Raw genomic sequence first — 26,158 nt, 5'->3', positions numbered from 1 at the left:
GCACCACATAAAAACAAATAAATAAAATAAAGGTATTGTGTCCAACTACAACTAAAAAATAAATAAATATTTTTTTTTTTTTTTAAAAACTGCCTACGTTCAGATGCCAATCAAAAGATTAAACCAGTGGCTGAGGCTATATTATTTGCCTCTTAACACTACAGACAATGTGCCTGTGGTTAACTGTTTTCACAGCAGGGTCCCCGGGATCCTGTGGAGCACTCCGCAGAGGTTGATGCTTTGAGGGAATACAGCTGCTTTCAGGGCAAATAAAGAAAAGAAGAAAAAAAAAAACACTGCAGATTGAACTTCCAGAATGCTTTTTGTTTCATTTTGTATTTGTGAGCAGAAAGTTTGCACTCACATGCTCTTCCTACACACACACACACACACACACACATCATACTGATACAATTATTACCAAACCATGATTGAGTGTGGTTTCTGCAAGTCAGATGTTGCCTTGACTCACCACCAATTCAGATGACTGAAGGGCATTCCGACAAGCACTTTGCACTATAAAGGGAAAAGAAGGTTTCATATCTGTTTCTTCAGGATGCATGAACAAAATATACATATGGAAAATGCACAGGTCAGGTGAGAACATTTTCCAGGTAGCAGCCTTTGATTTTCACTTTATTTCAAAATAAGAATAAGACTCTTTCTTGCTGAGGAAGAAGACATAAGCAGCAGGCAGCAGAGAGGACAGATGCAGTGCTGAGAAATGCCCCAGAGCAAGGCATATTTAGGGCCAGCACTTGGCTTCCCCCAGAAGGCTGTGGCTCGACTTGTGTGTGGACACCACCTCCTGCATCTCCTACAGACCACAGCCTGCCCCCTGGGAATGCCACACCTGCCTGCCCCAGGTCCACTTAGCACCCACAGCAGCTCAAGCTGATGAGGAACTCCAAGAGCCTGTTCTCAGGGGCAAGTTCTGGAGATGGACTAGGTAACCAAGAGCATGGAGCACTCCACCCAGAAGACGGAACACAATGGGGCAGCGCTGCCAGCTCCGAGTTGCCCTTTATAGTTCTTGGCAGAACCTGTTCAGCTACCCCTGCTGCCTTCTCCATCAGGACCAGGACGGCGTGGGGGTGCAGTCCTTCCCAGGCTTCTGCCCAGACAGGCCCTCCAGCTTCGTGAGACCCTTCTTCACTCCTGAGCTTGACCCCTTCAAACAACCTAGACATAACGTTGTGATTTCTGATATGAGTTTTCAATTTCCTTGTGCTGCCTGTTCACACCCAGATATGATGATTTTAGGGAATGGAGTGAGATTTATCTTTTTCTATCCCTGGTGCTTAAAATGAATCCTGAGTCCTCTCTGGGCTTGTGCTGGTCATTATCCGTTTTATTTTCATTTGTTTTGATTTGGGAAAACAGGTATCTCGCTGGATGGGGATGGTGGTACTGAACTGACCTGTAGCATTTCACACCATCATTTCTGCTCCTGTGGAGACTGATTATAAATGAATGGGCTCAATTCTGTCCTCGAGAACCAGCAAAAAGTTACAAGGAGTTCCCTTAGAATCACGTCTTTGAATTGTCAAACTGGAGTTGAATTCTGCTCTCATTCTGTTAGCACTGCTTTAGACGATAGGAGTGACCACTGCCTGCTTGCATCTTATACTACTTCAGAAAATTATCTCTTGTCTAAATAGTTCCTATATGCTCTTAAAAGAGAGCATGCACACCCACATATGTATTAAAACACACATACACATCCATTGAGTTATTTTAAGAGCAAATAACACCAACAATCAACTTAAGTACAAGTTTGTCTCCATAAATAAGTATCAGTAACAGAATCTTTTACTTTTTACTTGGAAAATCTGTTCCCTTTATCACAAAGGGAAGGACAGTGGGCCTCTGCCTGAGTCATCTTCTGCAGAACTTGGACTACCATGTCCCCCTGTATTTACTTAGAGTGCATCTCTCTACCCAAATCAATTCCTACCCTGAGTTTTGCATGGTGAGATAAAGGCTTATCAGAAACTTCTCAGAGCCTCTGTCCTCTGCTTTTGGAAAACAAGAAACACTGTACATAAAAGAGGTAAGAACACAAGAGGACATTGGTGGTACTGTAGCAGACAGAGCAGTGGTGACCCACATAGCTCCTAAAGCCAGCCTGCCAGATAGAGATTCTACAACTGGTGGAAAGTTCCTTCTCACCCAGGTTCCTGCCTATAACATGGTGACAGTGATAAACCACTTTGTAGGGCTAATGTGAGGATTAATAAAATGCTGAGATGGGGCGGGGTGCAAGGAGGCTCTGAACCCTTGCTTTTCTTTATATTTGCAAATAATACTAGAAATACCAAAATGAAAATTGGCATCAAGCCTCTGAGTTAAAAATTATTTTAACTGAAATGCATTAATTGACCATTCAGCGATTGACTGTATCTCTGACGAGTTGATTAATGAAAAGCAGGCCCTGTAGCTTGCACTGACTTTCAGGCCAACTGCCATGAGTTTTAAATTTAGAAGAAAAAGCAATCATGGAAAGATGTGTATCTAAAATAAATTTACCCTTTTTAGTTTCATAATTCTTAAATTACAGCTAGTGCCTCTAACAGTTGCATTCTATGCGCCTTCTATTATATCAAGAGTGAGAGATAAAGGCAATGCATGGTCTCTTTCCTCAACAGATTTTGGAGAAAATCCAGCTCACTGGAAGGAACAGAGAATGAAGTGATGAGCACTCTATTAAAATGCAATGGGAACTCAGAAAAAAGGCTGGTCAATCTGGAGGGAAACACTCTAAGATGATGGAAGGGAAATTGTGTTAAGCTTTGAAAGACAGAAAGTGTGAGGGAGAGAGGCAGGGCCTCCCAGGCAGAGCCTGTGGGTCACCAGGGGCACTCCCAGCTCCTGCTGGCTGGGCAGCAGTGACTCAGGTAGAGGCGCCCAGGGGACTGCACTGTAGGCTGCATACTGGGCCTCTGCCTGAGGCTTGCTTTCCCCAGTCCCTCTTAAAATTGGAAGTGAGTGTTCACTTCACATGAAAAAGAGGGCGATGCTTTGATGAATGATGTTGTTTGGGAAACGTGGACAACCTCTGCCACCATCCAGTTCTCTTATACCTCGGGCCCTGGTTTCTTTTCTTCCCTGTCTTCAATCACTATGGACATTTGCATGAAAAGGGGACCTTTGTTTCTCCGAGTTCATCTGCTCCAGTGGCCATTTAGTCCTCTCTTCATTGTCACTCATCTGCTCGGCAGAGAGGGTGAGCACTGGACACAGGAACACAGGCAGGAGCAGACAGGCTCCCAAGGACCAGGGACTATGTTGTCATGTAAATCAGCGCAGAAATAAAAGGAAACGGGAGAACAGAGAATGGGTCTTAGAAGCAACTAAATAAAATGATTTCCATGGGGGCAACAGTGGCTCTTTAATATTTATCAGTGCTCCCGAGTTTCTTTTTGCAACAGTAATTCATCATCATAAAGCCAAACGCCACAGTTTCTTGCAATATTTTTAGAGGTTATTCCTCTAAGAAATTAAACAAAAAAAAATACTAAAATGCTTAAATTACAGCTCTCCCGTTTCCACGACGCTAGACTTGTGCCAACAGAGGAGTGAGCAAAACACAAGAGAATAAAGGTGAACAGGGACCTCCCACCCTCCCAAGGAAGGATGGGAAACTGCAGATCACGCTAGGACTTTCGGGTTTTAAGATGGAAACTTGCTAACTCTCCATACCATACATTTATGGAAAACCATACACGTACAGGCAAAATGGTGAAGAATGAAATCGGATCCATTTAACCAAAACTCTCTCTGCACAACGTGAATTCCATTATGGTGACAGGATAGCAAGGAGACACGCACAACAGACTGTGAGAAAAATTTCACTTATCTGCTTTCAAAGTGTTTAATGTGCTATGGTCAAGAGAAAGGAGTCTGGAAAAGTTGCTGTCAGCAGCTCCTCATTTGACTGACAGATTTCTTAGCCAAAGCTAAAGGAGTGAGTAACCCTGGAAGCAATTCATGCAGCATCAGTTTTAGTGAGCCCTGGGTGAATTTCGCCCAGTGAACTCCTCCTCCTGGTAGACAACTTCACCACTGAATAATAAAGGCGACACCAAGGGAGCCCAGACTCTATTGAGAGTACAAAGGAAGTGAGGGGACAAGAGCAGAGGCTTGACAGTTACATAAGGCACCCTTTGCTTCAGGATCCTGCTCACCTTCCCCACCCCTCCCACCCCCGACAAAGAATATAGACAAGGAGGACAGCAGAGGCCATTATCTTACCTTTACAGGCAGTGGGAAGCGACAGGAGGAAATCAAAGGCAAAGAAACATTTTTCATTTGCTGTTATTTGGTTGGGGACCCTGTGCTCCCTTTGTACAGCCCTGCACGGGTGCCCAGTTGGCTGTCTCCAGGAGTAACCTTGAAGGCCAAGGACAACACAATCAGTAGGAATTCCTTCAGTGAGTCCCTGCTACTGCAGATTTAAGCTGAGAAACCACGATAATTAGATAATTGTAATTAAGAAAAAGTAGACCAATGCCAGATTCATGGAGAACGAAGATAATTTATTTCTGTATAATCTTAACTTTATATGGGGTCTTTCATCATGAGTTTAGATGGCAAAAATGAAAAGACAATCACACATCTTTCTGCCTCAAGTCCAAAAGAAAGGAAACCCACTTACCATCAAATTTCTTTCCCTCCCATGTCTCTTGTTCAAGAATTATTACCTTCAGAATCTGCTGGCTCTCCCAGACCAAAAAACCCCTGCAGTTAACCCAGAGACTTCCCTCACACACAGTCTCCAAAGCTGCTTCATTCTATTGCCTTAAGTCCCTTTCCCATCGTCCCCCACTGCTTCTGCCCTAAGTCAGGCCCTTAGAGGTCCCCTTGGACTATTTAAGTGACCCAGTATCTTACCTTTTCCTTCCAGATTGACTCTTACCTCACAATTCCTCTCCTCTGCTGCCAAGATGCCTACTTGAAAATTCTCACGGCTTCTGCTCCCCGTCTACAGTACAAACTGTGAACTCCCATCGCCCAGCGGCTGACAGCCCATCCTCATATCCTGGGCCCTCAACAGCCATGCTCAACTGCTGCCTCTTCCCTGAACAAGGCTGGGGCTCTCTCTGCTGCTCTGCATGTGCACAGGTGGTCCCCTGGCCCCTCCCTGGCCCACCATAGGAGACCTTCAAGCTCAAAAGCATCCTACTCTGGGAATGCAGAGGACTGACCCTTATCACGACACCCCGTCTTTACCACTTCACGTCGCCCAAAGCAGAAATTCATTTGAGCTGCAAACAAATGGACAGTGGGGGAGTAGAAATGAGAAGGAGAGGTGCTGGGGGAATGCCAGGATACCCAGCCAGCCACCCCAGGAAGGCAGAGTCTGGTCCAAGAAATAGAACCACACTCAGAGCCCAGGACACCTCTCCTGGTTTCTCTCACCTCCCCTCCAGAAGCAACAATGGGTTAGGCTCTTTCTCAGGCCCTGTCATTATTTTCCCATACCTTCCTTCTGTTCCCATCACCAACGGCCTGGATTTCTCTGTATGTGGAATTTGGATTATTTAGAGAAGATGGTATCAGTGCTGTGTTCTCTATTGAGGCCTCTTTCCCAACACCCAATCTACAGGACAGTGTCTGGCTTGCGGGTCTCTATCAAGTGCGTCCACAGAAACGTGGTGACCCAAGGAGAGGATTTCCAAAAAGGCATTTTTGGAAATGGCATTTCAAGACTTGGTATATTCAATAGAATATCATTCATAAATTGCAATGAAATTATCATGCTTGCTTGCCTGGCTGCATGGCCATCTTCTGAAAAGATTGTGAGCTCTTTGTGGAAACTTTTATTCCCAGAGCTCCAAATCTACCATGAAAATAAATATTTGCTGAATGGACGAACAAAGGTTAAGTGTGCATACCTAATGTTAAATAATTTCATTTTGACACTCAATAGTATTCTATTCTTAAAAGTATTCTAAGTATTTTGTTTCTGTATTCCATTTAGTTGAAGCTTTCATTATCCAAGCGTCCTGGGGAACTACCAAATGGAAACTCCTTCAAACCATAGACAAAGAAACCATGACCCCCACAAAACAGCAGTTCGGGTGCGTCCACAGTTTCTGAAATCATAGGCTGGCAGGGCGAGAACCAGCTTCTCAACACTCCATCCCTCAGGACACACGTTATGCACCGTTTGTACAAAGAACAGAGAAAGTAGCCCAGTGCACTCCCCAGATGAAAGGACCCCGAGCTTGATTTAGCCGTACACACATGCAGTTCAACCCCTCTTTCCCACAGATACACTGCTCACTGGAAGACACTTGATGAGGAAACCTAAACCTTTAGAAGAAAAATCCTTGTTTGGATCACACACCACCCAAGTGACAAAGCGAGACTCCAGGCTTCCTGATTGTTCCAATTCTCCTTTCTAGTTCTCCATTTCCCATTCTTCACTTTCAGGTGCCCAATGCCTGGCCAACATTTCCACCTAACATCTCACTACAACTGTTTTTCTGCCCAAGGAAGGGTAAACATAAACCCACATAAATAGAGAATTTAGTGAAGTGCCCTTAAGGAAAAACACCCATCTGCCTATAAAGTGAAAGGGGCAAAAGAGAGGGGACACAGGCACAACTACACCTCTAGGAAATTCTTTTGTAATTCAGCGAATTTGCCATTTAGCAGAGAGGCTTCTGGTAAATTAACTTTTTGCAAATTGGCTTTGACATATTGGCTTACAACCAGTACCTAAATACATAGCTGCACAGCACATAGTTATGAGCTCACTCAGAAGTCTCATGTAAGCCATTATCAGTTCATATAAAATAATGCATGGTATAAAGTGCCACAGTCGATCCTTCCCAGCCTAGTTTATGTTTGGTTGTTTCATAATTTAAAAAATACCAGATACCTAATTAATTTAAGCTCATTGTTTTCCAGTCTTTTAAGTTACAAATTAGCAAATTTCTGCTATGCATACATTTAGCATATCTCTGGTAATTGAGAACAGGATTTGGAGGCTTACTAATGACAAGCCCAGGAAAGAGCATGTGAGATGCTGATTACCCTCAAGGATTAACAAGAATCTGTGTTGTGTGAAGTGCTCAGTATTTAGACTAAGAGCTGACCAAGATCAACATCAAAGGAAAATTTAGATTAATTACTACAGATGATACATTTGCAGAATTCAGAGTAGAAGAGCAAGGTACTGCAACTGAAAAGTAAAAGTCACTCAGGAACTGGCCACGATACTTCAAAGGTACAGTGTGTTCTCACCAATCTCAGTCATTCTTCAAATCACCAAGCCACAACCAACCTTATGTTACTTAGTAGTTTGTTGGTACCCATATGTATTAGTTCTAAATATGCATGCATGCAAATAGAATAATTAAATTGAGAAAAAGAGAAAGGCATCTCCATACTGTCTCCAACTCACTCTCACTTGCAAAGTTTTAGAAGCCCAGGCCTTTCCAAATCTCCCTTGTTCCTCCTGGAAAGCACATAGGATGGGGAGGAAATAGCGGGGACAGTGAAAACAAATCTAGGTATTTTCACTGTTTCTGCTTATTTTTTCCCTGCAGGTTCTCTCTCTGAAAAGTCCTGCTCATTGCTGTTGTCCTATCCTTGAGAAATTCTCCTTTCTCAGAACCCAGCTCCTTCCCTGTTCCTCCTCCTGCTGACCTATGCTCGTAGGCCGAGGCCGAGATGTCCTCCATCCCAGGAAGCTCCGACACAGTACGCCTCGCCGAACTCCTCCCAGGCTAAAGCAGGGGTCCTGCGCTTAAACTGGAATTGCCACACTGTTTCTGAGCCTGCATCTGACCTGGCAGAGGGAGCCACTTGCCTCTGCCCTGGAGAAGAACCAATGCAGAGCATGTGCTCAGCCGAGAGGTGACAGAAGGCAACAGCCAGACAGAAAGGAGACAGAAAAGAGAGCAGGAAGGTATCACTTTTGAAGTTCTCCATACTTTTCCAGACCAGTCACTCCCAAGCCAGTCTCTCCCCAACTCCTGGGAGATCTATAAATTCCCTCATTAATGAAAATTACTTTGAACATTAATTAACCCCCCGATAAATAGATTCTGTTTTAAAAAGACAGTTTAAGAAACCTACAGTCTGGGGGACTCTCCAGCATCATCTATTGATCAGATAACGAGACCATGTCAGTCTAATGCTGAGAGTGACCAGAAGCCATACATCACCCTGAGCTCACTGGACTGATGTCATCCCATACCGGCCCGTGCCAGCCTCTCATCAAGTTTCCTGTAAAAAGGGGCAGGAAAGCCCCAGACCCATCTCTCCCTCTGGAGATGGCCACGTTCTTCCTTGAATGTGGATTCCTTGCTTCCCAGGTAAATCTCTGTGCCTCCCCTGACAAGGTTGAAATTATTTTCCTTCATGTATGTCAAGGACCCCCTTGTCCTGAGTCAAGCCCCCATCCATGGAAACTCCCTGGGATCCTCTTTCAGAGACATATCTCTGATGACAGTTGTACTGGGATTTTCAACTAAAATACAGATTTCCCATAACTTTGAATTTCAGGTGGACAATGGATATTTTTTAAGCATGAATATGTCCTATAAATTATATTTGTAAAACATACATTATTTATCTGTAATTCAAGTTTAGCTAGGAAACATGTATTTTTATTTGGTAAATTGTGCATTCCTAATTTGAATGCTTCCTTCCTTTTGAAATCTTCCATTTTATTTTCTCCAGGTTTTTCTTACTCCTTAGCAATGGCTTAGCCCTGATGTTCCTTGTTTCATGTTTCTTTTTACGGGATGGGGTCCCTATGTCAGATACAGGTTGTAGGCCTGAGAACACATGGACATGTGTTTAATGTCAATAACCACAGAGATATAGGATGATGGATAAGGCACCAGGTGTCTCCCAAGAATCTTCTGAGAGATTTTCACATTATCCCAGAGAAGTTCTTCCAAAATGCCCTTCCATTTTTCAATTTATGTCAGCATATCTCTGTAGAAGGCGGTAGGAGGGACCAAGCCTTCTCTGGAAAACCCTGTGCAATCTAGTTGGTAGCTAGATGGCAACATTCACTGTCACCTACGAAACAGAAACCACCCACATCTCGACTCAGCATAAGATGCCCAAACCAAATAACCTTTCATAAACATTTTGACCTGTCTAAATTTGTACACATCTTATCAACACTAAGTGTAGAAAAGAGAAGAAACTAATAATTCTCATCTCTCTTAATGATCTTTATTTTTCATTTGTGCTTTATCCATTTGCATTGAGGTTAAAACAACAAAGAAAAATCAGAAAGAATATGCTGTCACTCCCAAACTCCTGGGAAATCTATAAATCTTAAAGTTAACCATAAAGTCACTCACTTAAGACAAATACCTTGAGCCCTGTTAATTAACACCCCCAATAAATAGAGAGAGACAGGACATCTTAAGAAACCTACTCCCTATCTAGGGAACACCACAGCATTATCTGTTGATCAGATAGTAGCCTAGAAATAATGCATTCTTCTGTCTTTGTTCAAAAGCACCCACGATGTTCCAACATGGCTCTTGTGGTGGAAGCTGCACCCATGTTCAGTTTCTGTGGCCAAAACTGTGGGGAAGTTAAAGGAGAAAGGAAGGGAAGGTGGTGTTCTCATCTCTTCCCTCCTAAAGAAAATTAAAACACTGATGTGTCTAAGGTGTAAAAAGGACACCCGTGTACCATGTCCCAAAGAGTGCTGTCCTTCAAGACTCCAGGACTTACATTTACTAGATTAAGTAGGATTCTTCACAGGCGAGGAGTGACTTCAGAGAACACTATTCACATGTAGAGAACATAAATCTCAGGCTACAAATTCAAGCATGTGAGAAATAATCAACACTTCCATACAGCAACTTAATTTACATTTCAAGCTGTCATCTCCATGACCCAGTGGGACACTCACGCTCAGGCATTACAGGGATTCCCCCACAACCCCTGCCAAAGTTCAAAACGCTGGAGGCAACACAAGGGATGGGCGACGCTGTGGCTTGTGGTACCTACTAAGCCAGAGGAAGTGTTTAATGGGCCTGTTCCACACCGCAGTGGTGCCTGTGAGCCCTCAGCCTGGCCTCCGCATGGCCAGCAGCTCTCTGATGGTGACCGCTTTGCATGCTAAGCCTTTGCTAGGTTGCCCAGAGTCACACCAACCTGGCTGCCCCATGAAGCCACAACTCCCACCGATCTAGCCAATATGTGGCTAGGAGCCAGGACCAGGATCAGCGTCTTCCTGGGGTCACATGTCCCATTCTCCCCCCTCTCTAAGGAAATATTTAAGAAATGTGTGAGGGAGACACTTTCCTTTCTCATGATTCTTTAAAACAATTCTTTCATAGCTAGTGAAGTACTAGGACCTGCAAGATGATTCTATTTTCTGTACTGCCATAGGCCTCCTTGAAGTTAGGCATTAAATTAAGAACCAGCTAATGAGACCACAGAGGAAGAGGCAGAGGAGAAACACTTGTACACGGTATCTCCAACTAGGACTGGATCAGATGTCGGAGCTCCCCTTCAGCTGAGTTCCCAGCTTAAAACGAAGAAAACACTGGGGCTGGGGATGTGGCTCAAGCGGTAGCGCGCTCACCTGGCATGCGTGCGGCCCGGGTTCGATCCTCAGCACCACATACAAACAAAGATGTTGTGTCCGCCTAGAACTGAAAAAATACATATTAAAATTCTTTCTCTCTCTCTAAAGAAAAAATACCCATTAATGACCTAAACTAAGGCTCTCATTTCTATGTTTTTTTCTAAAAGACTTGAACTCAAAACAAACTTCTGTGGATGTGACACAAGCATCTAAGAATATTTTCAGTCAGTGGTGGCCCAAAAGATAAGTTTAAGGACCACATAAGAATAGGAAATTTGTATTCTTCTCACAAGTGAATGATAATGATATGTAAAAGACTCACATGAAAAAAAATTAGTCTACATTAAACATATCAAAGATAGAACCGCCTACCCTCCGAGGCACTGGTGAGCCGAACTGGAATTTTCTGTTTATGTTGGAAATGGTGGTGATATGCAAGCTGCACCCCAGTCTTCACATTCTGACAGATTCACAAACCAATAAAAATCACACCAATGTTCTTTGTAGTGCACACACTCTTGGGCAGTTTTATTCTCGAAGACATAGCTCTTTTGAATCTAATATAAAAGTTGTCCAAGAAAATCAAGTTGGGATAGGACAAAGCTGCAGATATTTGAAGTGTGAGGCGTTTCACACTTACATAAAAATGGAGAAGTGGCCCTCACTTATAAATAGCTTTATTTTGGCTACCTGTGACAGAGGAACTTCCAAACACAGTCCCAGGGGACACATATACAGAGGGAGGGAGGCAATGGCCCTTCTGTTGTAGGGATGCAGGAGGACAGCAGGGGCACCCGAGGCCGCAGTGGGCCCAGGTGGTCAGGCCTCCCCAGCTACCTGGGAAAGGGCGCACTTCCCAGGCAACTCCCCAGACCTGCTCTGCGGGACGTAGCAACAGCTTGTTTTTGCTAAACTTCAAGTAAGCTGGGATGCACCAGGATGCGGTGCAATGAGGGGTAAGGAAAAGAAAAATCTCAAGTAAATGAAGAATGGAAGTTAAGAAGAGTTCACAGACCTCAAGCCAAACGAAACCCAGACAGCCAATGAGATTAAAGCTCCTTGGTAAAGAACAATGCCACCCTGGCAGCAAGATGCTTGGCCTCTCAGGTTACACCATGACTCAAAGTCCTGTGAATCTACAGGGCTGGAGCCCATGTGACGGGACATCCATGTGGCATTGCCTGGGACCACATGTGAGCAGGCGGAGCGCACTCAAAAGTAATGAATCTCTATTTTTAAAATGAGAGATTTACTATGACTTCCAATCCTATTTGAGAAGTCTGCTCCTTTAACTCGTATTTATTTTAATTCCTGGTATATTTTAGAAGCATGACGTGATTGCAAAGAAGTAGGGAAAAAAGATTAAGTCAGAAGAGTTCTTCATCACTGGCTGGGGCTTCTAGAGAGATTAGGGACACAGTCAGTGGCACACAGACACATGTCACCAGAGGAGAACAGAAGTGGGGTCTCCCTCACATAGTCAAGGGCTCTTTTGTCCTGGACTCCTCAACGGGGCCATTTGCCGCTTCCTCTGTACCCTGCCGGGCACCCAGGAGGGAGGCACTTGCTCATGTCACCAAGTGACCGCTGCCTCCTGATAGCAGTGTTGCCACCATGCCTCCCCGTTCAGCTCCACCTTCCTCCATGAGTCTCTTCACACTGCAACTGCAGCTCATTTTTAAAAATGCAAACCTAAGAGGGTCACCCAGCACTAGCTGTCCCCTGACGTGTGAGATCCCATCTGCACCATGAGTCTGGCCTGCCGCCTCCGCACCCTTCTCTGCTCGCTGGGCCTCACATTCAGCTTGCTTTTGTTCAAGCTTCATCACAACTTTAAATGTGTATTCACTGGAGAATTTTAGTGTCTGTGTGCCCCTGTAGTCTGCAATCCACGACAGTAAATGGCCTTTATGTCTTACTCATTCAAATGCTGGACACAAAACACAGTTTGAGCCTAGTTTTCCTTCTCCCACAACGTTGTACTTTTCCCTCCATCGGCGCTGCTCCTTTGGCTTCTCTAAATCAAGTCTGAAAACTTATGTGGCTTTCAAGGCACCAGCCCCGGGTCTCGTCACCCATCCTGCTCCCTTTCCCACGCAGAGTTCTTCCCCACCTTCTTAACCTCCCTGTGATCTTCTCCTAACGTGGAACACTGTGCAGGCTTCAGGGGGAGGTAATGCTCCCCTTCCAAGCTTCCACAAACCCCTGGATGACTGCGTGTAGTGTGTTGGTACAAGGCGACACAGTCACACCACGGGTGTGTGTTATTAGCCTAACTTCTCACCTCACCTGGAGGCTGCATAAAGGCGGAGTTTGCACTGTCTCATTACAGCCACGACCCCCAGCACAGGGTTGAGCTGCATGCACCGCACAGCTTCATGAGATGCCTTTCCAGAGGTGTTCCAGCTCCTAATATTTCTCATCCCAAGAGGCACATCTTCAAGGATTCAGGCAAATCTCTGCCTTTCTAAAAAAAAAAAAAAAAAAAATCAGACATTTCTTCTCACGTTGCATTAGCCACAGGACTCCCCCCCAGCCACCATCAGTGTGCTGGCTTTCAGGAATGTCTTTTGAGCAGAACAAGCTTATTTTGAGAAGCAACATAGTATATTACTTAAACCCAAATAAGAAGAAAAGGAGAAGAAACACTGTTGTCCAGTAATGGGGCAAAACCTCACATACCCAGCTGCCTGCAGAGGGACAGCAGCTGAGCTCCTGACAGAAAGATGCGCTTACCTTCATCAGACGCCCAAATAAATCTGAAGGGTCTGATCCACAGACTTTTAAAATACAAATTTAAGGTCACCTATTCTCATCAAAAACAGTAACACAGCTTCCAACTGACTGATTTGCATCGAATTAATCTTATTGGGAAGTATTTTGAATTTCTTTTTCCCCAACAATAAATGGATTGACCGTTCAATATGCCAAATGCCAGACTGTGATTTGGGTCACTTTACTCAGGAAGACGCATTACTGTCATCAATTTGGATGGTGTGAATTCTGTAACTAACCAAGCACATGTTATCTCCAAGCCCTGAGCAGTGGAGACATGTCCTGCATAGGAACAAGCGAAGGCACAGCGGCCGTGGTTCTCACCCCACAGAGAGATTTTAAGTAAACGCCTCTGTCGTCCTCCAGGTACACAAGCCTTGACGTAAACCTCCACACTTGGCTGTTAAGCAGACAGGTTTCGTGTTGGAACAGCTTGACAAGGAAAAAGCAGTCAGAATTTCGAATACTGAAAAACCAATGTACTTTCTGCCTTGAAAAGCAACTTTTAAGAACCTGGAAGTCTTCCTCTGGAGAGTGAAGCTGCCTCTCGGCTTCCTGGGGGCCACACTCGTCCGCCATAAAGTTCTGCCTCACTTGGGAACAGAGCAACTGAGTCTGCTCTCTGTGGACTGAGGCCTCTGAAATCAGGAGCCCCAAAGAAATTTTTCCTCAAAAAAAAAAAAAAAAGAAACTGGAAGTTTTTCAAGGCCAAATAAGTGCTCTTGGGGGGTCTTGCTTTCAATCCCCCCAAAAGTATAACATAACATAGATCATGCCACAGATATTGTAGATACATGAGGGACCCTGAAAGTTGAAGTTGCTTCACTCTAAGAATTTTCTTCTCTTTTTATCATAAAAACAGCTAGCACGTTTTTATACCAACTGGCAGAATCTATGCAGAGGTCAATGAATTGCATCTAGCATAACAATACTTAAGAAAAAAAAAAAACTTCTTAACCTGTTATGGCTCATCTTACTTACCATACAGTTCCACCCTGTTGACCTTTGGAGTAACCATGTGACTTCCTACACATCAAGAGTGAATAGAACTGTCATGGGTCACTTCTGACTAGAAGCTTTAACATCCTCTATGTCCCTCAGCCATGAGGCTACAATACTATAAACTGAAGCCGCTCGGTCAGCCTCGGTTCAGGAGTGAAGACACTGTGAAGCAAAGTCACGGCTCATCTTCAATAGACACACGGCATGAGTAGAGGTAAACCTTATGGTTAGGAGCCTGAGACATAGTCATTGTTGTTCCAGCACTATCTAGCCCATCCAGATACATCTGAATTACTCTCCTTAATTAATTCCCATTGAACTTGATTTCTATCGCACTGTAATCAACCTCAAAGCTTGATGCCTGGGAACAAGCTCTCATTTCTCATCTCAGGTCTGAATGTTGGCTGGAGGTCTGTTATTGGCAGGACATTCTGATCAATCTACTGGGCTCAAGGATCCATCTATTCAACATAACACATGTGAGACCAGCACCTACCTCCATGAGGCATTTTCTTCTCTTGGCTGATGACAGAAACACAAGAGGGCACCAAAACAATTCAAGCACATTTAAACCTCATTCGTGCACCATGCTACTCTACGGCAAAGCCCAAAGTCAATGATATGCCACTGGGTGGTATTGCAAGATGGTAAGGTACAGAGAATGAGAACAATTGCCTAATCCACTACAATTTACTCTCTCGAGGAGGAGAAACTCAGCCCTCCATCACATGTCCAGAAGGCTCGTCTGAGAACAGCACTAAGCACAAGCCCAGATCCTGTGACGTAGACAGAACTAACAAACTACCAAAACAAGGGGTCTGTCCTCACCCACTGCACCCAACATAAATGGTGGGACAGGGACAGCATAACTGTAGTAAATACTGCTACTTCAAAAGGAGAAGAGTAGGTAACTCATAACAGTCACCAGTCGATAGCTAGACAGTGGCTCCTAAGCTGGGGTCAAAAGTGTTTCTTAATCAGGCCAAAGTCCACTTCCTAGGAAAAAAAAAATTCCCAGGCTATAATTCTTGTTGGCTATTGGTTCCATTCTCTGGGACATCTTTCCTTCTCCATCGTCCTCCCAGGACATATCTTATAAGAGTACTGGAAAAACTACCCCCAAGGTCAATAAGCACTTTCTCAGCTGACTTCCTGGTTGAAGAAAGTTGGAGGATCATAAGGTTCTTTTAAATCTCAAATTGTCACTATCTTTTAACTCATAATGGTGGCACTTTGTGGCTCTCTCTGTATAAAGCCTTTGCTTTGGGTTTTGGTTGTTTTGTTTTGAATGTATCGGGTTGCGTTCAATCCTACCTGACAAAGCCACGTGTTCCTTTTGAGACGACCACAGAGACAGAGTTTGCATTCAGAGAGAAGGGAACAAGCAGGAACTCAGAGGAAGTTTGCAAGGTTTGAGTCAGAAACATCAATCTGATCTCTTGACCTATCTGGAGTCCATGTCTCTTCAGGAAAGAATTTGAACTTTTTAATTTCAATGTGATTATGACTATATACTTAAATATATTTGGACTTGCCTGTTCCATTATATTTGTTTGTTGTGTTTAATAAATTGCCTCTGATTACACCATGCTGCTTTCTTGCTTTTGCTGAATTGATCAAATTCTCCCCTTTCATTCCTTTCATTTGGTGGTTTGGGAGAAAGACACATTAAGTTTAGTCTTCCAGTGTCTCCCCTTACATTTCTAATGTGTTTAAACAGGAGGAATGTGCGGTTCCTAAGGCAGTACCTAAAAATAATGTGTGCTAAATAAATATTGTTTAGTTAACCAAGATTATAATTTTGAGCTTATTCAATCAATTAGTATTTATTATCATTATTCTTGTTCTTACATCTTTCCTTGTCTTTTTTTCTTTAATTTACTCAAACTCGTAATACTTTTTTTAAATTTTTAATTTATATGTGACAGCGGAATGCATTACAATTTTTATTACACATATAGAGCACAATTTTCCATATCTCTGGTTATATACAAAGTATGTTCACACCAATTCATGTCTTCCTACATATTCTTTGGATAATGATGTCCATCACATTCCACCCTCATTTCTAACCCCAAGCCCCCTCCCTTCCCTTCCCACCCATCTGCCCTATCTAGAGTTCATTTATTCCTCCCCTGCTCCCTCTCCCTACCCCACTAAGAGTCAGCCTCTTTATATCAGAGAAAACATTTGGCATTTGGTTTGTTGGTATTGTCTAACTTCGCTTAGCATTATCTTCTCTAACTCCATCCTTTTACTTGCAAATGCCATGATTTTATTCACTTTTATTGCTGAATAATATTCCATTGTGTATATATGCCATATTTTTTTTTATCCATTCATCTATTGAAGGGCATCTAGGTTGGTTTCACAGTTTATAGCAGCACATTCCATAATAGCTAAAAAGTGATGTGGTTGTGTCCCTGTAGTATGCTGCTTTTAAGTCCTGTGGGTATAGACCTAGGAGAGAGATAGCTGGGTCAAATGGTGGTTCCATTCCCAGTTTTCCAAGAAATCTCCATACTGCTTTCCATATTGGCTGCCAGCAGTGTATGAGTAGAGAGCCTACATCCTGGGAGCAAATCTTTACTTCTCACACATCAGATAGAGCACTAATCTCTAGGGTATATAAAGAACTCAAAAAGCTAAACACTAAAAAAAAAAAAAAAAAAAAAAAAAAAAACACCCAATCAATTAATGGGCCAAGGACCTGAACAGACAGTTCGCAGAAGGTGATATCCAATAAATCAACAAACATGAAAAAATGTTCATCATCTCTAGCAATCAGAGAAATGCAAATTAAAACTACTCTAAGATTTCATCTCACTCCAGTCAATGGCAGCCATTATGAAGTCAAACAACAATAAGTGTTGGCAAGAATGTGGGGGAAAAGGAACAAACTTGTAATACTTCTTTTTGAAAGTGGTTACTAAACATTATAAGCTTTCATAAATATGAAAATATATAACTTTAAAACCACATCCCATAAATTGTAAATTTTGGGGTGTATAGAATTCTAAATGCAAAGTTATTTCTTCTGTAAACTGTAAGGGTCTTTCTCCACTTCCTTCTGGTCTTCAAGTTGTCAAGGAGAAAGTCAAATGCTAACCGAATTCCTACTTTTCATAATAAATATGTATTTTTTGTTTTCTGAGTCTATAGAATTTTCATTCATTTTTTGTTTTGAAATTTAATACCATTTCTCCAAGTGTGTTGGGTCTTTTTCATTTACCTTGCTTGTTGCTCACAGACCATCTGAAGGCCCATGTCTATCTTCTATCATTCGTTTCTCACTCTCAGAAACTCTTATAACATTGATAAAATGAACTTCTATTCATCTCAACTCTTCTTTCATATTTTCTACTCACTTGTCCTTTCGTGTTGTATTTTGTTTAATCTTGCAGTTCATTAATTCATGCTTGAGTAATGTCAACCTGATATTAAATCCTTTATTAATTGCATATTTTCATCTCCAGAATTTCCAGTTCCATGGGTGAGATCTAATTTCTCATCCCCCTGGAAATATTATTTCTCCTTATCTTACAAACTTTCTGTGCATTCCATTGTCGGTTTTTCAGATTGTTATGTTTACAGGTTCACTGGTGCTAACGCATAATATGCAGCTGTGGGCTTATGGTTGCATTTGATAATCTTGTTCATGAAGTCAGATTTCTCTGTACTACAGCCTCAATCTTGTCATCATGGGAAAAAGGTTGAACAATGTACCAACAGAGAAGTCCCAGCAAATTCTATTGGAACAAAAGACTTTCCACCCCAGCTGGTTATCATAGCCACCACTTCAGATTTATTTTCCCTCGTCTCCCCAAATCCTCACACTCACTACTCAAGGTGGGAGGGATCAGTAGCTTGGAACTTTGGAAGTGACTGTGAAGCAATTCCTCTACTTGTCCCCTGAAGCAGACCATCAGCCACCTTGACTTTGCCACCCAGGCTGCTTCTGCCCCTTGGGTCCACAGCCCTCATGTGAAGGGCCCCCTAGAGAGGGCTCCCCTATATTCTCTGCACTAACCTTTTGTACATTTCAGAGCTGCTCTTTCCTCAGTCAACCAATTCCATAAGTTTTGTTAGTCATTCTTTTCGTTTTATAATGGTATCATAAACTTATAATTTTTAAATATCAAAATATTTTCTGTTTAACTTGGGGCTTGGGGTAGAGAGGAAAAGTGGGCTGTGTGTGTGTTTCTCCCTCTTGATCGGATCTCCTCTACAGCCCCATTCAGTTTATACTATTCGCATACTAATTTCACTAATGTCTTTAACAGATAAACTTTAGAACGACCCAAGTCAAAATAACACAAATTATGAATCAGCAGTTTAAATGAATGGGGTTTTACAGTCAATAAATGAAGCTTTGTCTATACAACACCCAAACAAACCTGTCAACTCAAGGGAAAAACAGAATCAGTGAAGCCGACTTTAAGAGACAAGGCTTTGATTTTAAATAGCCACACTGGTGCCACCAAGACAGACCGAGTTGTTCTTGACCTATGAAGTCACTGGAGCACTTCGAAATCGTGCGATGTTCTTTAGATAATGCAGCCAAGTAGCCATTTGGTCAAGGCCCCAATGAGTCCTCGCCTTCTGCAAATCCCTTCAGATTTATTTTTCAGCTCATTCCGTCAGCTCTGTGAGGAAAGCCAAAGGACTGCACCACGTGCCACCATGTGCCACCCTGTGAACAAGGAACATTCCGTCCACGTACCCTCCAGCCCTTACTCCAACGAGCAACAGTGTCGCCACAGCACAATCGCATTAACTCTGCTAATCCATCCCACGTGGCCAACACGGGGCCCTTCCAAAGCTGTGCTTTCTAGGACACTGCCTGGTAAGTCCCTCCCCCAAGAACACTGTGTGAATAATCAACGACAATCTGCTTCCTATCCCTCCCCCTCAAAAAATGCTCAAAGTGTGGGATACCATCTTCGCCAGAAATGCCTCTCCATTTTTAAACAATTACACCACGAAGAGCTTTGAATGTTTGTGATCACAGCTTCAGTTTTAATGCTGGAAAGCAAGAAACCACTTGAAAACTAATGCTTCTGGTCTGGCGGAATGGACATCTGTGGTCTCAGCATCTGTGCCAGAGGCAGAATCTCAGCACAGACAGAAAGGGAATACCCTCGGAGTCGATTAGATACATCAGGATTTTTGATGAAAAGAAGCAATTTCTCCAATCACAAAAGCTGTTATTCTTCTTTCAAATAACAGCATGAAAGCTATTCTTTTCACAGAGAATCTGGCCATATTGCTGTCATACCCACGAAATCTATTATTATCCAGTATCCATAGAGGAGAGCTCCTTCCCCACCAAGTGGTAAAACGATATATGGATTCCATCTACAAAGGCTTCCAAATTAGACATGATTTCTTCAGAGAAAATATAGGAAGGACTCTGGAATTCAAGAGAACACATTTCAGGAAAACGAGACCGATCCGTACCACATGGACAGCCTCACAGCCTAACAGCATCAAGCTCGCTCACCACGGAGGGCGCGTGTCACCACCCGGCCAGATGGCAAAGCAAGTGAAAACATCAATGTGTTGTTTCACGGGCATTTTGCTTTTTGAAAATGTTCCTATATTGAAACTTTAATCAAGTCTTATAGCCTAATTTTCTCATTTGTGTCCTTGTGCAGCAATAGAAAACATGTGTGAACTAAACCTCTTTTTTGTATATATCAGCACTCTGAGTTTGCACAGACACATGCCCCACCTGATATGATTTTCCTTTTGTGAATTAACAAGACCACTCTGATTGGAAACCTACTTATTTTTAGTGTTAAACCCACCCAGGAGGGACCATATCTAATTGAATGGTGGAATACGCCCTCCATATTGATATGCAACCCAGAACCCGGGGCAAATGTGAACCAGAGTCTCTCAGCACATAAGTTATTCCCTAGTACAAGTTAAGCAACGTTTAAGCTCCATTCTACAGAGATAGGTCCCTCTTTCTACCAGGTAAATTAGCACACCACCAAGCTGTAGAAGTATTCATAGCTTTGAGGTGTTAAGGCAGCATCTACAGTTACCTACTGCACCCACTGACTAGGGCAATACTAGAAGAATCGACATCTGCAAAGCATATTCAACATTCAGGTGCTTTGGGGTCTTTTTCTTTCCCCCACCTCTCCTAACAGTGCCTTATGGAAGACTCAAATGCAGTAGATTGGTTTTACCTCCTTCAATTAAGCCTTCTCTAGGTCATCAATTTTTGTTAATTCAAATTGCTTTTTCATGTGAAATTTCTTCCTATGCATAGACATCTCAACCCTGACAGCACAGCTTCAGTCTGCAAATGCTCAGAGTTGACATAACTTGTATTTACAGGATGGTAATATTCTCAGCTGAAATCGAAGAACCAAAATAATCTCTGAAAACAACTTCTTTCCATCCGTCTGACAAACAGAAGCAGAAGTCAGATATTTGGGTACCAAATTCACAAGTCAGCCTTCCTTCTGTTTTTCCCAATGTGTAAGAGTGTTCTCAGGAGTTTTAGCAATGATTTATTTACCAATACATCTCTACTACTGCAATGACCCTGTGCCTAGGTAGGAGGAAATTTGGTATTTCTAGGTTTCAACACAGAGCCACTAAATGGTATCTTCATGTCCCTAAGTTCATCTGGAGACATAAAAGTCAAACTGAAATAAATGTTAAAAATGAATAAGCAATAAATATGTGTAGATAACATCTATAGCTCATTTTTTGGTGATAACAGGTATTTTATTTTTTAAATTTTTTTATGTTTTAGTTATACATGACAGTAGAATGTGTTTCTGCACTTTGATATATCATACATAGATGGGATATAATTTCTCATTTTTCTGAGTGTGCATGTTGCAGAATCATATTGGTCATGCAGTCACATCTATACATACAGTAATAATGTCTGTTTCATGAAAGAGCATCAAATGACCAAAGTCAGTCACTTTCATTCTGTCAGTCAGGGCAGAGGACAGTGGATTGAAGAGAACACTGAGAGACCCAAGTAAAGAACAAGAATGAGGGAACAGGAAGTTTATGAAAACCCTCTGGCCTACAGGTGAGCTTGTCTTCAAATCAGCTGTGTCCACTAAGGTGTCTGGACACCACTTGGAAGACAACAGTAACTGTGGTCCTCTTCTCAATTTTTAAATTACACTATATTAACAACAGGTTTTAATACTTCACTGAGGACAACGTTTCTGCTGCATATTTTTTCAATATAGTCATTCACTAAACTCTATGAGCAAATGCATGGAAGTGATCCTAATTCTTGTTCAAATGATAAATATTCAATCAGTTCATTAAAACCACTAGTTCTGTGCTATTGTGTTTTCAAGGTCATTCTTTGTGCATTATTCAGTGAAGAGAAGGATCCAGATTTGGCTCCACATCTACCTTAGACTCTGATATCCATGAATTTCTACATAGAAGGTATGTTTAGATTACTGATTAAGCACTATTTTTTAACTCATTTTATACTTCAGGACTTATTTTTTAAAATTAAAAACACTGACACTACTTCCCCAAGACACATCCATCAGCACACTGGCAGTCCTCACGCCCCTCAATGCCAAAAGGTGGCGGTGGAGCTTGCCGTGAAGCTCTCTTCCTCAGCTGGCTTCCCAAGCTAGCAAGAATGAGTGCAAGACCAGTGCAAACCCCTGTGCATGGAGACATCACCACGCACAGGGACCTCAGAAGTAAGACGGATAGCTTGGAGCAAGGCTGTACACTGGGGCATCCCATGAGCGCTGTAATTTCAGTGTCTGAGGAGGAAATTCACATGGCATTGTGAAACCTATACTCAGAGAAGGGCAGCAGGTCATGGCCATTCTAACATCTGGTCCAGCTTCAAACTCTTAATGCCTGGACAGAACAGGGGAGGGAGAGAGCCCTTCAACTGTTGACAGCATGTTTGCCTATCACACAAGAAACAAGCTTGGAAGAGCACTGAATCTGGGTTCTCCAATGAGAACACGCACAACTCTGTCTATTCTTTTCCTCTGGTGTTTTCAAGCTGATGAATACTTCAAAACTCACCCTCCAACTCTCACTTGAAAAGCAGGAAAAATAAAACCCAGTCTCATGGGAGTTCTGGGTTCAAAGTCAGGAAAGCACCAGAGACAGCCAGCCCATGACTGCTCACAGAGCCAGTGGAGTTCCGGGAGAGAGAGCAGGCGGCTCAAGGCTGTTCTTACCTAGTAAATCGGGAAGCCATTGACACTGGAGCAAGACTTAGGAGACTCTCTCAGCTCTCTCCTTGTCTTCACACCAAGGCACACAGAAAGTGGGAGCCTGATCTCACAGAGCAGTTAAAATGGAAGTTCTGACAAGGTGATCCTCAAGCTAGCTCCCTCTACACTGATACAGAGACACGCGCCTTCGCTAGACACCCCAAAAGGCAAGCTGCCTACAACCCTGCCAGGGAGAGCCTTCCTGAAGAAACCCCTCTTCTCTGTCGATTGTGCCGGACAGACATCACGTCCTGTTTCCCCTCCACCAGGGCTCCATTTTTGGTTTTCTCCTTTCCATTTACACACACAGAGAAGCCACCTCACCTCGGAAGATTGTAGGAGAGAGGCCCAAACGTTCCTGCCCCTCCCTCTGAGCCGAATCTTTCCTTCCTGCCCACTGTTGGATTTGGATTCTGCAGTGTGACTGCAAAGTCACTTTGTTCCCCTGCTCACACACCTTCAGGAGTTCCCCCATTGCTTCTGAAATAAAGTTGGAATGCTTTTCCTTGTCCTTCACAATGTTGACCATGACTTTTCCAGGCTTCCTCACATCCCTCTGACCCAGCCTTCCAGTCACTCCTGTAAGTAGATATATCAAGATCATGCACCATTTTTTCCCTACCATTTTCCATAGTGGTGGAGCAAGGGAACACGGTGGATTGACCACTAGCTCTTGAAGACCTCTGCTCAGAAATGATTCATGGGCCAAAGAGTACCCCATGAAGGAGTGAGGGCAAACTTGGCAACCACACCACAGAAGTGGAGTCCTGAAGGGTGTCACTAATGACCCACCCTCCAAAATCATCAGCCGTATGAGAAACAGTTTATGTCAGATACATAGAGGTGAGTTTAGTGAAATACACATAACACTCATGTGCCCAATCCGATAAAACCTTCCTACAGGAAAATTTAAAAGTCCAAACAAATGGAGAGAGATACTGAGATCATTCATTAGAAAACTTAATACTGTTCACAGGTCAATTCAATGCAGATTCATAGATTTATCACCTTCCCAAACAAAATCATAGCAGATTTGTTTTATAAAACTTTGCAAACAGATTCCAAAATCTTAGTATAATGAAAGGATTGAGCATAGCACTAAACAACTTTGAAAAATACCAAACTTGGAGGACCCACACCACCTTATTTCAATAGCCACATGAATTTTGGAAGGGAAGGTATAGCGATATTGTCTTACAGACTAGATAATTATATCAACAAAATGGAATGCTACATAGGAAATGACACTCTTTCTATAAATTATACTAGAACAATCAGACATTTATATACCAAAGGTGGGAAAGAAAATCTTAATACCTTCCACTTTATACAAAAATTGACTCCAAATGAATTCTAGACCTAAATATAAGGGTTAAACTTATTTTTAATAAAATATATAAGAAAAAATGATTAATGAGGCCTCACAAAAATTAGTTATGCTCTTCAAAAGACTGTTAAAAATTAAAATACAGCCAGGTGAGGTAGTGCACACCTGTATTCCCAGCAGCTCAGGAGGCTGAGGCAGGAGGATCACGAATTCAAAGCCAGCCTCATCAACAGCAAGGTGCTAAGCAACTCAGTGAGACCCTATCTCTAAATAAAATACAAAACAGGGCTGAGGATGCAGCTTAGTGGGTCAAGTGTCCCGGAGTTCAATCCTTAGTACCAAAAAAAAAAAAAAAAAAGACTAAATCTAATATGAAATATGAAAAAATATGAAAAAACTTCTTAGAATTTTAAGACAAAAAGAACAGAATATAAAGGAGAAAAAGATTTGAAGGAAGAAGTCATCATATACAGAGAGGGAAAAGACCAAAGAAGATGCTCAATACAGTTCATCTTTAGAGAAGTGCAATTAGAGATCCTGAAAAGACATCACTGAGACCGCACTGGCTTCCTGTTATGATAGCTCCAAAAATCTGAAAGTTCTAGGTGCCAGTTTGGATGTGGAACAACCAGAACCCTTACATATGATGTTGCTGGTTGGAATGCCACCCTGGGAAGTGGTTTGGTAGTTTCTTGTTTGTTTGTTTTATTTATTTATCACTGCTGGAGATCAAACCCAGGACCTCATGCATGCTAGGCAAGTACTCCACCTCTGAGTTTCATACCCAGATAGTTTCTTATTAATTATAACATATACTAATGACCCAGCAATGCAACTCTCAGGTTTTTATCCAAGAAGAATGAAAACACATATATCCAAATAAATAACCTTATGTGATTTTTAGATTCTCCAAAAATTTCATACAAACCAAAAGTCTATGTCTGATGAATGGTAACTATATTTATATTATATTCAGATAATGGAGTACTTCTCAGCAATAAAAAGGAACAAATTACTCCTACACACAGTTGTGTGATTACTTCTCAAATATATGACATTAAGTGAAAGCAGGTAGCCATCGAGAGCTACATGTAGTATGGTTCCATTTACAGAATGTTAGGAAAAGGGGAATGTTAACAAGACCCCAAATCAGTCGCTGTTGGGGACTGAGAGTAAGATATGGCCGCAGTGGAGACTTGGGAGCTACTGGTAATTGCGCATTGATTAAAATTGGGAAGTCGTGACAAAGTGCATTTGTCAAAACTCATCAAACCACAGCTATGAAGCTGCATACTTTGTGACAGAAAATCTAACCCTCAAAACCTGACTTAGTATGAGTTGAAAACATAATTCGTGAGGAATAACTTTCACTCATGAATCCGTTGCTATTACCCTTGATCTCACCCTCTCCTCCCCACCTTGGAATTTCTACCGACAGGGAGAGACCTTCAAAGACCTGGCGGACTCCACAGCTCTGGGCCCACTTGAGGCAGCACATCATGGTGGAAGTGGATGGAAAAGGAGGGAAGCACCTCAGGACATGGAACCAGGAAGCAGAGAGAGCTCTGCTCACCGGGGACAGAATATAACCCCCTGAGGCCCCCTCAGTGACCCACCCCCTCCAGCCCCCACCTGCCTACATCACTCTTCACCACCCACTTCATCCTTATCGGTGGGTGACCCAGTCATTTCACCTCTGAAAGTCCTTGTACTGTCTCACATGTGAGCTTTTGGGGACCCTCATATCCAAACCACAATCCACATCCTGGCCCCTCCTGGATAACTGACTGATTTCACGGAAAAGGCAATTTCTTTTTTCTTTGAAATTCGATGTCCTCTTAAAATTCCAACAGAAGATTCAAGAGAGAAAAGGACATTGTACAAAACCCCTCTTCCTTCTGATTTCCTAGCAATAGGGTGTCTCCAATCCAAAGTCACATTAAAATCCCGTCACCTGTGTTTTCCTTATTGAGAATTCCTCTTGATTCACTAGTTGTTGCCCGAACCTTTCTAACGAATCTTACAGTATTAGAGGATGAAAGACAATGGGAACTCTAAGGTCACTTTTATCACATTTCATTAAAGGAAAGTTACCCCTATATTTTTACAGAAGAACAGCTCACGTTTTTGAGCATTTTCCATGAGCTACAGTTTAGATCTGAATGTCCCCCAAACAGTGACATGTTAAAGTGTGGTTGTCAGCCCATGGTGCTGTTAGGAGGGGTGGGGAGG

The sequence above is a fragment of the Marmota flaviventris genome, chromosome 7 (genome assembly GCF_047511675.1).
Source record: "Marmota flaviventris isolate mMarFla1 chromosome 7, mMarFla1.hap1, whole genome shotgun sequence".
Lineage (NCBI taxonomy): Eukaryota > Metazoa > Chordata > Mammalia > Rodentia > Sciuridae > Marmota > Marmota flaviventris.
The sequence above is the reverse complement of the archived record's forward strand: the minus strand, read 5'-3'. Positions refer to the sequence as shown.